We start from the raw sequence: 16,031 nt of genomic DNA on the forward strand, positions 1-16,031 counted from the left end.
AGTCAATTTCGTTGCATCACCACAGGGGTTTGTTCCAGTAGCTGATTTGTTAAATGCGCAGCAAAACATGATATACGCTTGATAGTTAAGTGATTGGATTAGATTAAACTAGATTGATGTACATCAAAAGATAGATAGATTTAGGTAGATAGAGACATAGATAGAGATATAGATAGATACTATATATATAGATAGATAGATCAATTTACATAGATATAGATAGATTTAGATCGATATAGATGGCTTCGACAATAGTAGGAGTAACCCACTTTGCTTGGACATTAAATTGGGCCATGGCGAGGTCACATTGCACAATCATCTACCTGAAAGACATCACACTTCTAAGTATAACGAGTCGAGCTTAACGAAAATAGAAGTTTTTATTTAAATTTTGAGATAAGTTGCCGACATTTCTTTGTCGCACACAGCCGTATTACATTCTGTTCTGTTCATTGCCACAGGTTGGGATGATCCATTGTAAGTGTGAAGCCAAGACAAGCATTCCCTTACGCAAGTTTGACGACATCCCAGGTCTCCAGGATGCTGTGGAAGGCGTCAACTTTAACGCCGCACCGACACGTGTCGGCTACTGCATCAAACACATGCAGTGCACGGTGAGCAAACCCGTCTGTGTCGGTTAGCACAGCATTCCAGGCTAAAGAATTCTTACCCCCATGAAAAAATGTTACTAATACTGGATCTTGAAGTATGTTGCGTTCTTTTTTTACAGCCTCTCTTTTCCGGCAAAGTTGAATGTGTTTTATTTTTCGTCTGCCCGGCTGCCTTTACCTTAAGGCAGCTGCAGGAGAAAATTGCAAAAAGGCAACAATGCTGTGGTTCTGAGAAAACAACGGTAGTCTCATATGTTATAGAAAGCCGTAACCTTTAAGTTAAGATACACCATTTTGAATGCAGCTCACCTAAATTGCTATGTATTCTTATTATGTTGATGATGATGTTGACAATTGAACCTACGTTGCCTCTCATACTTTGCCTTTATATCTCCAGACGCGTTGGCGAGAAGATGTAGCCAGGATAGTGGTGGTACTGACGGACGGGCAGATCGACGATGGGCTGGTAAGTACTCTTACTTGATTGTCAAGTCTACTAAACATTTAGGTATCCCATCTTAACGTTGTAATTTATCAAGCTCCGATTCTATTACGACACAAAAGTAATGATGATTGTTCACAACAGGCTATTTATTGGGCAAAACAGCAATTGCTCAAGCAATATGATTTTGGAAACGGTCACACCACTCACACGTTTCAGGTAGCATCCACTATGACTATGTTTCGCCAATGACACTAAGGGATATCTGTTGCAAAGCAGGTTTTATACCCTAAGTATTAAATGATGTGGATAGGAGTTGAGAACGAGTAGACGAAAAATAGTGGATGCTATCTGAAAATTCCAAAATGATATTCAGTAGCTTGAGTAAGTCATTCAAAACTCACGTGGAAGTTTCACATAGACATCATTTGTAAGAAAATTGCTAAGAATATTGGTATCATAAGAAAAGTCGCAAACTGCCTATCTCGTAAAATATTTATGACTCTTTACTACAGCTTGATATACCCCTACTTAACATACTGCAATATAATCTGGGCTAGTACTTACACTACCTCATTAAAACCACTGCACCTACTACAAAAACGTTTTGTTAGAATTGCATCAAACGCCTCTTTTATAGCAAATTCAGCAACTTTTTTTCACAACCTGAAGATTTTGACAGTATACGACATAAACAAATTGCAGTCAGCCATTTTCGTCCATAAAGTTATTCACAATAATTCTGTCTTACCAGTCCTATATAAAGACATTTTTAAGTACAACGCAGATATTCACAATCACAGTACAAGGCAGCAAAACAGTCTTAGACCTATTAAAACAAAATCGAACCTAACACAATTTACTATAATGTTTAGAGGCCCATCCATATGGAACACTCTAAGTCTTTCCCTACGAAATTGTCAGTCCCTTTCCATTTTCAAGAAACGTATGAAAAACAACCTTATAGAGAAGCCAACTATTTACTCCTGATTTGTTTTTTTTCCTTGTTTTTGATCATGTTATGCTCAATTATCATTTAGTATTATACCGTGTATTTGGTGCTCCTTTAACCTGTTTGTTTGCAGTCTTTGCACCCATTGTCTTGGTTATCTGTATTTGCTTTCATTTTGTTTTGCTAGCATGATTAATTGTATGATTTTGACTAATTTCTTTATGATCTGTTGATCATGTTTAGTTTTGTCTAATTTCAGTTTTTGATGTTAAGATTAATTGTAACGTTGTGTATGATCACTGAGTTATATTATTTTCACTTGGTTTATTATTGTTCGATGTATAATCTTCATGACCATTTAATTGTATCATGATTTGTATATTTTGACGGGGGGAGAGTTTGTATAAGCCACATGGCTTTTTTCTCCCCCCTTGCACGTTCTGTTGTATTCTGTAATTTTCTGTATGTATCATTTTTTAAAGTGCAAAATAAAATCAATCAATCAATCAATATCGATCTGTCGTATCTTAATATCCTTAATCCTATATTACCTGGATGTCTGACATTCATCGTCGTATGCAATAATTATTTTTGTATCTATTGACATTTTTCAAAGGAATGCGGAGTTTTTTTGTCTGACAACATCTCTTAGTACTACATGTTGTTATTAGTACGACGCGTTCTTCCTAATTTGGTACAGCGCTGTAAATGATTCAAGCCATGAAAGCATTTTTTTTCAATTGGCAATTATGGCAAGTTTGTTCACGAAAGTTTGGCAAACTTCACAAGTATGCAAGACAAGGATTGCTTATTTATATATATAGTCGATTGGAGATAAGAAACAAGATTTTGAAGGACAATGTTCAATCTATTTGGAAACGTTTGGTCTCGGGGAAATATAAATGGGTAGGATGCATAATATTGCTATTTTTTTCCTTTTCCCGTCTTATTAGTACACAGATGACGTGGCAGGCTCTGTCGAAAGCGCCAGGAACGCCGGGATGGAGCTCTACGCAGGCGCAATAGGGCGCAGCAGGCTGATCGACATGAACGGACTGGAGACGATCAGCGGCAGCAGCTCGCGGGTCGTGGACACAACTCAGGAGGACCCGAGTTGGCTGATATCCACCATTACTGTCGAACACAGTGGTAAGACTGCTTTGTCATTACCGCTCATGGGTATAGTTCAAGTAGGTTCAAAATAACTTGTCCCTTTACATATCACCTTTACATTTGTTCAAAGTTGTTTGTACCTTTACATATCACCTGTACAATTGTCCCTTTGCTTGTTACCTGTACAATTGTTAAAAGTAATTTGACCATTTAAATTTGCACATCACCTTTACATTTGTTCAAAGTAATTTGCCCCTTTACATGTCAACTGTACAATTGTCCCTTTGCTTGTTACCTGTACAATTGTTAAAAGTAATTCAACCATTTAAATTTAACACATCACCTGTACACTTGTTCAAAGTAATTTGCCAATTTACATATCAACTGTACAATTGTCCCTTTGTTTGTTACCTGTACAATTGTTCAAAGTAATTTGACCTTTTACATTTACACATCAGCTGTACAATTGTTCAAAGTAATTTCTCCCTTTACATATTAAATGTACATCTGTTCAAAGTAATTTGTATATTTACGTATCTCCTGTACACTTTTCTAAAGTAATTTGTACCTTTACATGATTTCAGGTTCATGCTATGCGCTGGTGGAAGCGATCACGGACAAACGTAAGTACCTACAGTTAGTTGCTTTGCCTGTAAACATTGGAGAACAAATATCATGTGACATTGACAAAATATGGAACTTTTGAGTTAATCCCAACTTCTGTTGACTTATAATGCTACTTGTTCTATTGAGATACTTTAAAAAACTATGATGCAAGGAATAAATGAAAACACAGTTAAGTCGAGAAAGAAAACTTTGATGAACTCATTTTCTCAAGTATTGCTTTTTCGAGTCATAATTTCCTGCAAATTACCTGAGCTATGTTCCTGTTACTTGGACTCGACTGAAAGGGAACAGAACAGGTGGTTAGAGAATTGATGTTTCAAGATATTTGTCTATATATCTAGGTCCTTATCCCTGGCAAGACGATTCTGGACCAAATGAAGGGTAGGGTATAAATATATATTTTGAATGAATTTTGTTATTCGACTTCCAGTAAACGCTGGAGAACCGTAGACTATTTTGTCTGTATTCAGTATTGTTCTCATGGTTGCCTGCATTTTGCGTGTCAGTTGTGGTACCTTTGGTATGACTTATGACATTGTATTTGTGATCAATTATTATTTACAAGATATAAGCCGTATTTGCCGTGCCGTTTTGCTTCACTGCTACGTTTGATTGATAAGTCTTCCCTTCATTTCTTTCTTTCAAGACAATGCAGTTTCGAGCCGAGGGAACTGCAGCAAGTCTGCAACGCCTTGACAACATCCGCCTGTATCGCCGAACTTGAGATGTACCACAAAGCCATCTGGGACAGCATAAGTGACTTGTGGGATTACGCCAAGGACCACGTGAGGCAACTTTATGACAATCTAACTAGTCAACTCATAATGTAAATATTATGAGTGAAGTCAGCAGTCAAGGAGACGAAAAATCAATAATATTCAGTTATTCAGTTTGGTTACAGGTCTGTTTACAAGATAAGGCCCATACTCAAAAGCAAAAACAACAGTATCAATTCATACGCAATGCTACACTATAGGCTATACTGACGATCATGGCATTGGCATTGCCCTGAAAAGTTTAACCACCCTAGCCCCTTATAGTAGTTTTATATGGTCGTTCATTATCTTATCTCAATATATATTGTTATTCTTATTTGGCTATTCTTTTGCACCATTATCACATCCAATGTGTTTCTCTTCTTTGTTATTCATCAACTACCTACATTTTGTTTAGTATAGAGGAGGACGGTATAGTGCAAGCTGTTTACGGTTTTCCTTCTGCACCTATTTTATGCATTATTCTCTGTATTGTTTTATGCATTTTGTTGTTCGAATGAATAAACAAATGATCGCATTTACATTTACATAGGACTCCTATCCTCCTGCACCTGTTTTATGCATTCTTTCCGATATCGTTTTATGTGTTTTGTTGTGTGAATAAATAAACAAATAATTACATTTACATGGAACTCCACATATCTTCCAGGTTACCAGCATCCTAAATAATGTCAACAACCGCGTCGACGAGCTCATCACTAGGCTGGAGGACGCCATTTCGCCGTCAAACACACACCCGACGGTGCTCGAACCAACCGAAACCGCCATCAGTGAAGCACGAAGTGCCATCGCCGACATCACATCTGTCGCTACAAACTTAATTCCAGATCTCAACAGCATTGTTGATGGTGTCTTACAAAACATCCAAGATCTTATCTGTAATCTTGTCGATAAGGCTGACCGGTTGTATGGAGCTGTTGAGGAATACGTAAGAAACCTTTTTCAGGAAACACTTAAACCATTTGGAGAATTCGTGCGCAGTCGAAAAGACAGCCTTAATACCATGGTTACTGGTTTATATAGCTCGCTGCCTTACTTCTATGAGGAATCTTTACAACAAATCCTAGATGAATTTAGGTACATTGGAGAGTTCATTCTAATCGATTGGATATTTGGGGGAGGACTTGACCCTCTCGTCTGCCGTTTTCTTTGGTGGTTGATTCGACCGAATCACATCCCTTTCACCTACCCGGTACCTTATGAAATCCCCGGTATTCCTCCTCTCCCACCACCGTACTAGAAAGGCCGACATTTTGCTCATTAAAAAATACAGAATATTTCAATCCATCTTCATCCAAATGCAAAAATATGTTCTGTTTCATATCATATCATTGCATAAATTGACCTATCCCAAAACATCATTCCACTCCAAATTTTGTTTTTTAAAAAGACCCCCTCAACAAGAATGGACATTTCAGAACACCCCTATCTATGCAAAATGGACCGGTCTATGTGACCATTTTCCATTTCTAGTGCTTAAAGGGGGAGACGCAACCATTAGAATTTTCCACAGTTAATGCATGCAATCCAATGGGACAGTTGAGGAAACAAATATGCAATTATCTCAAGAATAAAAAGTTCAAGCCATACAAACTTACCCTCAAATGATAGCCTACTGGTTCAGTCTCATCTAATTCATTTGTCGGAATTTCTATACGGCTAGGCTTTAGATACACCCCCCTAATTAGATCCCTTGGATGTATCCTTTTGGCTAAAAACAGCATCCAGGGGATGGTACCACTACATCATGGGGGTGCCTGAACCTCCGACCTGGTTGAAGGTCATTATTTAGGGTCTTTCCTACCGCTGCCACCCCCAAAATGCCCAGATTTAAATTCGACTAAGAAAGGCTTTTCAATGGTTTAAAGCCTTGTTTTTATTTGCTCTCTCACGGGGGACTCTAAGCGTAGGCGCTAATTGTTGTGTCTCCCCTAAAACTACCACAATACCAAATCCCAGATCAGTTGGCTGTTTCATGACATAGTAACCCGAAATATACAGTTTTGGTAAAAAAAGTCCTACATTTTACAATTGTAAACGTAAATGTGCACGGAGTCATGTGGGCACATATGATACGCACCCTCGTACCAAATTTAGGTAATTTGGATTTAATACAAAGGCATAGTAGCCAAACTATACATTATTAGTCTTGAAATGGAAAAAAATTCTCAAATAATGTTTGCCCAAAGTGAAAATAAACTACTGTTGGCACATGTCCTGCACACCTTCATACAACATTTTGGGTCATTTCGTTTTAAGAAAAGGGCATAGGAGCCAGCAATATATATTTGTTGTCAATAAAGGCCCAAAATTCCAAAATCATTTATTTTTGACGCCTTGTATTAAAAAAGAGTTGATGGCGTCCTGTGGGCATATATGTCCTATGCATCTCTGCCAAATTTCAGGTCATTAGCGTCTAATATCAGTGCACATGGGCCCAAAATATATATTTGTGGTCTAAAACTGACAACAACAAAAAAAAAAATATAAAAAAAACTATAACGAATTTTAAGGCGTATACCAACAAAAGTTTTAAAAACGCATGGGTGTATTTGCTATTTCTACCTTCTGTCGAATTTTAGCTCATTTGGTCAAGAAAAAGTTTAAAGATTTGTCAGGATAAAGAGAAGATGAAACGCGACGAAAGACAATATATTGCAATTCATACTATAGCCCCGCCAACACAGCCCCCCCCCCCCCCCCAACACACACACACCTATTGGCTAAAGAAGAATAATGGAATTGTATAGGAATACCATATGAAAGCAAAGTAATAAACTGGGGTTTTGGGGGCTGAAATTTGATCACCTTCTGCCAAACCACCTTGGCCCTAGTCGAAATACAATGTCACAAATTTGACTGTCTTCGTAAGACAAAATACTGGGGAAATCTAAAATGTGCAACGTTTACAAAAAAATTATAAGATACATTTGTAATTACACAGTATATCATACTAAAAGTTATGGATAACTAATTGCAATGATAAGCAATTAGGAAATTATAATTGACGACTTGATTTTCGGGTGTATATAGGCCTGGTGATGGTTTAAACATTTAAATGGTAACTATGCAAATACAGAGCAAACTTTGCATAATTCAAAAGGAAATTTCATTTACCCTCGTTTTATGACAAAAAACGTGGGAATATCGAAAGATATTAATTATCACATAATCAAATTAACAATTTGAATAATCGTTGGGACTTGTAATGCTACGTCAGTTGTAAAGATTAGCGAAGGTATGAGGTCGCGAAACTCTAGTTGTTTTGCGTGATAGCCTATGGTTCACTCTTGAGGACTGGGAAGGCCTCTTTCCCGGTTCTGCAGTTACGCTAAATTATTATGGCTAATCTCAATTGAATATCTTCAACATGAAGATTAATATTGTTATTACATCATTATGTATTATATTCCAACGTATCCAAGTATTCGTGTACTACAATATATTTTATTTATTTATTTGCAAATCCATGCCCGTAGGCTAATTGCAATGATACAGACAGTGAAAAGTAACAAGTGTCTATTCTAAATACACACACGTCAGCGTCTATGTACATGCTTCTACTTCTTTACTGGGTGGTTTGACTTCTTCTTTGGAGGCAGTGGCTGATGAAAAGTCCCACTTCTTTAATGATTAGTGGGTTCTGTGATTTTAACAGAAATATAGTTTTTTTGAGGTCTACTAACTGGTGAAAAGTTGGAAATAATGTTTTGATTGTGTCAAAAAGGTTGTTTCTTTCGTCCTCATAATGGGGGCAGTTACATATAAAATGTATTTCATCTTCCACTGCATCCGTCGCACAGTATTTACACAATCTATCTTGAACTGGCACTTTTTTATAACGACCCTTTTCTATCTCTAGTGAGTGAGCACTGATTCTTATCTTACATGCATTGGATCTCTTGTCAGCGTCGTTCTGGTATAGATAGGTTTCCATGGCATATTCGGTTTTGATATGTTTGTAAAATCTTAGTTTGCCGTTATCTTTAGACAATTGCTGGAAAAAGGTTTGGACATACACGTCTGACAGTCTTTTCCTTAACAATGTACAAATATGTTTGTTGTCTATTCTAGAGTGAGCATAGTTCCATAGATAGGAATAACCATTATCATCAAGTATTTGTTTTACATGTTGGAGCCAAGTTTTCTTATGATTGTTTAAAGGTACATTTTGTTGACAGAGTAGTGCGTCTATTTGTAAAGGGTGTGTAGAGTAATCTAACTGTTTAAGGCGTAGCCAGTACTTAACTATGCGGATTGCTATATCTATGCCTGTTGGATAGACTCCGAGTTCTGCTCTACATGCGGAGTTACAGGAATTCCTGTGCACGCCAAGAATGTTTTTACAAAAGCGGGTTTGGATATTTTCCACTGGGCAGTTATCTTTTCCACAGTCTATACCCCAAATCTCACTACCATATAACATTATGGGCTTAATACACGTATTGAATAGCTTAAGTAGAGTCTTGGGGGACATCGTTGAAAGAGTGAGAGGTTTGAGGCCGAATACAGCTTTACGTGCCTTTAGAGACAGATTCTTTTTAGCTAAGGAATAACACCCCGACCAATCGAATGGGGATGTCCCCCACAAATGTGCACACTCCTCTAGACAAGGGGACACCCATCGACTTTCAAGGGGATACTCCTCTTGAAATGGGGATGTCCTTCCCTTTATAAGGGGATGCTCCTCCGGAATTGGTATGTTTACCGCGCACATGGGACGTCCCTCCGTCACCCCCGCCGGCCCGTGGAATCGGCCGCTGACCCGACAAATTGCTTCCTAGTTCATCTAAATCACAACATCCGGAATTTTCAACCTGCCAGTGCTCTGGACAAACCTTACAGCTCGCAAGGTAAGGATATCTTTTTATTGAAAATTGAAGCATGTAGAAAATGCAGCCGACCGCGCGGCAGACCACCACTTCTGTTCAGTGTTTTAATGGCGGCGTATCGCACGTCCGGCAAGCACAACATCGAGTTTTAGCCTAAATATCTGCGTGTTTGTCGAGTTTTAAGGCCTCCCTCCCTAACACACGTAAATGAGAGATGTTTCTAACACAATAAGGTTAGTACATTTGTAGTAGTTATTGGGTATTTTCGTACAACGAGGCTTCATGGCCCGATACATGTCCGTGTGCTTGTCGAGACAGGCTTCCCTCCCCAGCACACGTACTCGCGCCGATTTCTGTCACTGTTAGCCGTCGTTGTCGGGCGTGTCATGTAACATTGTGGCCTTTTGACAGGCCATAACCAATAACTACGACTAACATCGTGTTAGAAACTTCTCTCATTTACGTGTGTTAGGGAGGGAGGCCTTAAAACTCGACAAACACGCAGATATTTAGGCTAAAACTCGATGTTGTGCTTGCCGGACGTGCGATACGCCGCCATTAAAACACTGAACAGAAGTGATGGTCTGCCGCGCGGTCGGCTGCATTTTCTACATGCTTCAATTTTCAATAAAAAGATATCCTTACCTTGCGAGCTGTAAGGTTTGTCCAGAGCACTGGCAGGTTGAAAATTCCGGATGTTGTGATTTAGATGAACTAGGAAGCAATTTGTCGGGTCAGCGGCCGATTCCACGGGCCGGCGGGGGTGACGGAGGGACGTCCCATGTGCCCGGTAAACATACCAATTTCGGAGGAGCATCCCCTTATAAAGGGAAGGACATCCCCATTTCAAGAGGAGTATCCCCTTGAAAGTCGATGGGTGTCCCCTTGTCTAGAGGAGTGTGCACATTTGTGGGGGACATCCCCATTCGATTGGTCGGGGTGAATAAGTACCTGACGAGGACAACGTCAGGCCTAGGTAGGGATAGGAGTTTGCGATTTCGATGTTATCTACGCCAAATAAGAAATTTATGTTCTTGAGGAGTCTCCCTGATTTGTTAAAGATCACGGCTTTAGTTTTCTTTAGGTTCACCTGCAGTTTCCATTTTTCGCAGAAGGAATGAAGCCTGTCAAGGGCACATTGTAAGCCGGTTTCAGACTCTGAAAGTAGTACTACATCATCTGCGTAAAGTAGACAAGAAACGAGGAGGTGGTGTAGGGAGGGTGGGTCGCAGTCGGGGGTATCTAAATCTTTAACTAAATCATCTATAAATAAGCTGAAAAGAGTAGGACTGAGGTTGCATCCTTGCCTTACACCTCTGTCAGTTGTAAACAGTGGTGTAAGGCCGGTAGGAGTTTTAACACATGTCATCGGATTAGAGTACATGGATTTAATCAATTTGTAAAACTTGCCGCCTATGCCCAGGTTAAGTAGTTTGTAACGTAGACCTTCTCTCCAGACGCAGTCAAAAGCTTTTCTGAAGTCTATAAAGCAGGTGTAGAGGCGTCTGTTGGTGTTGGTGTATTTTGATATCAGTGTGTCAATAACAAAGATGTTGTCGTTAGTTCCGAAATTCTTTCTGAAGCCAGTCTGGTTGGGGGAAATGAGGTTGTGATCATCTATATATTCGGTGAGACGAGTATTCATTATTGTTGTAAATAATTTGGCAAGGCAGCTAATTACAGAAATTCCCCTGTAGTTGTTCGGGTCATCTTTTTGACCGCCTTTATGTACAGGTACAATGTGGCTTTCACGCCATTGTTGGGGAAAGTGCCCGGTTGAAAGGATTAAATTGAACAGTTTAGTTAATGGATATGTAAGGATATGTGCTGCGCATTTTAGCATTTCGTTCAGTATAAGGTCGTTACCTGGCGCTTTGTTATTCTTTAATTTGGAGATGGCTTGTCTAATTTCGTTCTGATGGATCTCGGAATCTAAGGGGTTGTAAATTGCAGCTCTGTTTTCTAATTCTACTAGTTTGTTACGGATCTGTGATTGGAATGGGTTATCGGTTTCTGGATCGTTGGACTTAGTTTTTCCGTATAATCCTTGGAAGTACGTATGGAGTGTTTGTTTGTCAATTGTTTCTTCTGTTGGACTAGAGTCTTCTGTTTTTAACTGTTTTACAAGGTTCCAAAACTCTGAGGGGTTGTTGGCGGATGAGTAGTTAATTTGTTGGAAAATACTGTTTTTGTAATCCTTTTTTGTTTTCCGGATTAGCCTGGAGTATTCTTTTTTCTTTTTAAAGTATTGACCTCGGATAAAGGGGTCCCGGGGATTTTTTGATAACAATTTGGCTAAGTCTTTTAAGTTTCTTCTGGTGGTGTTACATGTAGTAGTGAACCATTTCTTGGGTTTGGGTTTGTGACGGGTCTGTTTTCTTTGTTTCATGCATCGTAATGTTAGTGATTGTTTGCCTGCTTCTTGTAGGGGTACTATAAAATCATTTAGTGCATTTTCGACTGAGCTTGGGGATGTCTCGTAACTTCTTTTGTTAAAACTGTCTATAGTACGAGAGAATTCTGTGCTGTTTACTATGTCCGTAAACCTTTCTTTAGAGTCATCATTCCATACAAATTTGTAGTGGGGTCGGGCAGACAAGGTATCAGTAGTCTGTTCATTGTGTTGTCTAATGTTGCTATTTAGAATTAGGGACAGTTTACAATGGTCTGAAAGTGGGGTTAGGGGGTGGACGTGAAAGAAACAGCTTTTGCGTAAGAGAATTGTTTCGCTTGCCAGGACGTAATCGACCACACTAGAGCCGTTAGGCTGATAACTTGTGGGTTTCCCTAATACATCTCCAGGTGTCCTGCCATTTAAGATTCTGACTTTACTGTTGATGCATAAGTCGATTAGGTTTTTACCAAAGGGAGAAGGGCTGCCTAAATCCATGTTGTTACGGTGGAACGGGTGATCGAAATCGTAGTTTTCGGGAAGGCTGTCGATTTGATAGTCGCCTGCTATGTAGTCTTTCAGGTCCCCTATCCGGGCATTGAAATCCCCCCCAATTATTACCTCTCCTTGTCTACTGTATATTGATATTTCGTCCTCTAGAGTATCAAATATGTCATACATTCTGTTGTTGTGGATATTAGATCTGTTAGGACTGATGTAAACTGTAGCTAAATAAGTATCTCTATTGGTGTTAAGTAGTCCTTTGCCTATTTTTACCCACAATATATCTTCTGATTTGCTGTCTAGCTTTGTAATAAACTTGCTATACTGCTTCTTAAACAGAAATATTATTCCACCAGAGTTCCGTCTTGCTCTCTTTGACTTTGTTCTGGTGCTAGAGAAATAAAGGAAATTAGGAAAATGAATCTTACCTGAGTGCCATGTTTCAACTAGAGAGAAGAAGTCAAACCCGTCTATTTCGCTAATGAAATCGCTATCGTCTACTTTTTTCCCTAATCCATGAATGTTCCAGAATCCGAATGAAAAGCCATAGTTCTTCTTAGAGTTTCTAGTTTTGTTGCCACAATGTGTAGTCCTTCTTGGGTCAGTTGGGTGACACATCACTTCATGATCCGCGAGGTCTTCCGCTGGGTCCTGGGAAGGCTCCAAACCACCCGTTGTTGAAGGGTGGATAAAGTGGTGGTCCAGTCCACATCGGGGGCATTCTGTACATAAGCGAGTCCCCGTAGGCCTCGGTTACAGACGGCCAATCATTAGAGATAGGGTAGAAGGGACCCATGTCGGGCTGTCTCGGTCCACTGATGAACGGGCTTGGTCCCGTGCCGGGTTGTCTCGGTCCGCTTGGAGTTGGTGGGCGCTGGTTTGGCCGTGTACGAGACGCTCGGTGGTTGGTCTTGTTGTACCCTTGTTCAGTGGTTGGGTCATATGATGCCTGGCGTCCGCGAGAGTCTTGATGGTTATTCTTGTTATACGAGGTACGATCACGGTTTTCGTTACGACGCTGTTGGGACTGATTTCTAGGGACAAGACCTAGGGGCCCTGTGGCCTGTTTCTTTAGGTTATATCCTAGGACCCTGACGCCATCATCGCTAAGATGATAACCGTCCCGTACAAACAACTTCTCGTTGCAATCACGGCCTTTCCAAAGTTGGGAATGGCTCACGAAAGTCATCGCGTTGTTTGTTTCGCACATGTTCCTTAGGTGTAGGTTCACAGCGGTGATGTCGTCCTTCACGTTAGGGTGCTGGAGTGTAGCTCTCCTCGGTGGGACTGCCGATATAACCACGTCAGCGTTTGGGAACAGCGACTGTGTTGTGCTTATCGCTGTGTCAAAGTCGTTAATCACAGTGTCCTTGGACTTGGAAACGACATCGTTCGTACCAACGTGGAATATCACGGTGTTTGGAGCAGGCTGTTCCTCGGACAGTTTCTCCAGAACCGTTAGTGTGTCTGGGAGCGTCGGTGCCCAGATTGGTTTTGGGAAGTCTGCGGTTGGACTGAGGAGACTGGGTTTTAGTCTCTGGGCGTTGGAGTCACCGATTAATATTACACGCTTTGACTTTGGTCTGGAGTTCTGTGAACTGGGTTTGGCGGAGGGTGCTCTGTTTGTTATAGATCTGATCAGTTCTTTTGGGTTCGGTTCCGGGTCGTCATCAACTTGCAGAGCATCAAAACGGTTAGAAGTGTTGACAGCGTAGTCCAGAATGAGGTTTTGTTCGGGTTGCTTGTTGTTCTTGGCCACAGCCTGATCAAGTAAAGCTTCCTTTATGTTAGCGACTTTCACTTTCAGGGTGCTGTGGCAGACTTTCACTTCACTCATGTCACCTTGGATGCTTGTTGTCTCGGTTTGTAGGGATGTCACAAGGCTCTCCAGGTGTTTGACTCGGTTACAGAGTTTTTTGTTTTCTTCTTGTAGTTTTTTGTTATCCTCTTTCAGTTTCTTGAGTTCTGCCTCCTGCTTGACTGGGGGGGAAGACGAGTCTAGTCGCTTGAAAATCGTGTCCAGCTGGTTTGATACATTACATTCGAAGGTGTTTGACTGAAGTTTCATTTGCGCGAGGCTTGCTTCTAGGTCCATTATGGCTGTTTGGAGTGTTTCAGTTTTCTCGTTGTCTTGATGGTTTGGGTCTTTCATTGTTGAGTTGCTTTGTTTTGCATTTTTTCCTGCCTGGGTGCAACGTGGCGGAGGTGCGAAATGGCGTTGGTCAGCTTCGCTTTGTTCTGTTGGGGGAATGGCGTCCTGTGGAATGTGACAGTTTATACAGTGGTACTTCTTGTTTGTGTTTTTGAGGAGGGATTTGGTTTCCTCACTCAAGCCTGTGCAGTCAAAGTGTGTCCAGCTACCACAATCGTCACAGCAGACGAACACGTCGCCGTGTATTTCGTGTTTGTCACAGACGGCGCATTTCGTGGCTTGTTCTGTTCCACCGTAGTCGAGCTCGCTGGGGTGTCGCTCAGCTGCGTCTGCCAGCACCATGGCTTGCAGGGTGTCATAATGTGAGCATAGCCATAAAGCGTAGCAGGTACCTTGTATCAACAGTCTATGCGTGTTGTACACTGTGATGTGAATTGAGCCGAGTTCTCTCTCGGGCTGCTGAGCAGAGTCTTTGAACGTGGTGCTAAACTGAGTGCTAAGCTTGGTACCTTTCGCTGTGACCCGATCTTTTCCTTGTACACCGTAATATGATGCACATACTGTTTTCCATGAGGACAAGGTGTTGCTTGGGATATCAATAGTTATGGAACAGGAATTGTGGGTGACTCTGTGGTTCCCTACTTCGCCGGTGGAGATCTTGTTCCGAGTGTCCATTGAAGACAAAAAGGCAGCGCTTACCTCCGAAAAGTACTTTCCACTGATCTTGTGACGATAGGTTTTCTTTTCTGCGGGTCTCAGTTTCTTTACGTACTCCTGTTCCTTGGTGAACTCTTGAACGAAGATACTGTATGCTTCGTGTACTTCGTCGTTTGAAGCAGATTCCGTCAGGTGGAGCAGCTGTCGGATTGTAGGTCCGTTGTCCTTAGGAACGTATTAGAACAAAGGGATCATTATACATCATTGCAAAGAACCCCAGGAATATCCCAGAATTCATAAAGGAAAACATAGGTATTGACTTAGACTGGTGCATTACAAGATCTCCAGAAACACTTAACCAATGCAAACACCTTGTATCTGACATCTAACAACATTAATCATAGGTATTTTATCTTCACAATAATTACTCCTATATTCAAGATGTGCACTTGTGTGACGCTAGTTTGTTAGACTGGTAGGACACAGTTTTAGATTCGGCAGTTACACTTATGGCTTCCATACTTCCATCATCGTGCCACCATTACAACTATCCAACTAGTTTCACTTCTACGATAGTCATGGTTATCTCGCTAGTATCACTTCTATAAGCACAATCATTAGACTAAAACAACATATTTTCTCATTTTTGGTGATGCCTTGTCATGTTGACCATCTACTCTACTAGTTTTTTTTTTCAGAAATCAAGCCACATTTAGTAAGTTCGCTGAGGTCATCTATAACATTTACTTGCTGTGGCCTAAGCAGATAAAATTGTGATGTTGACGTTTCCGTATTGAAAAAACCTGCCATGATGTGTTCTACTTATTCAAAAATATCAAATATTGTGAAGCTTGGTGATGAAATAAAGGTGCTGGAAGAAAGCCTTGCTTGTCTCTGTGTTGGGTACAGTCACAACTTGTTTGACAATAGTATATCTACATAATATTTATTTATTTATTTCATCTTGAAACAG

This window comes from Branchiostoma floridae, chromosome 8, assembly GCF_000003815.2.
Source record: "Branchiostoma floridae strain S238N-H82 chromosome 8, Bfl_VNyyK, whole genome shotgun sequence".
Classification (NCBI taxonomy): Eukaryota; Metazoa; Chordata; class Leptocardii; order Amphioxiformes; family Branchiostomatidae; genus Branchiostoma; species Branchiostoma floridae.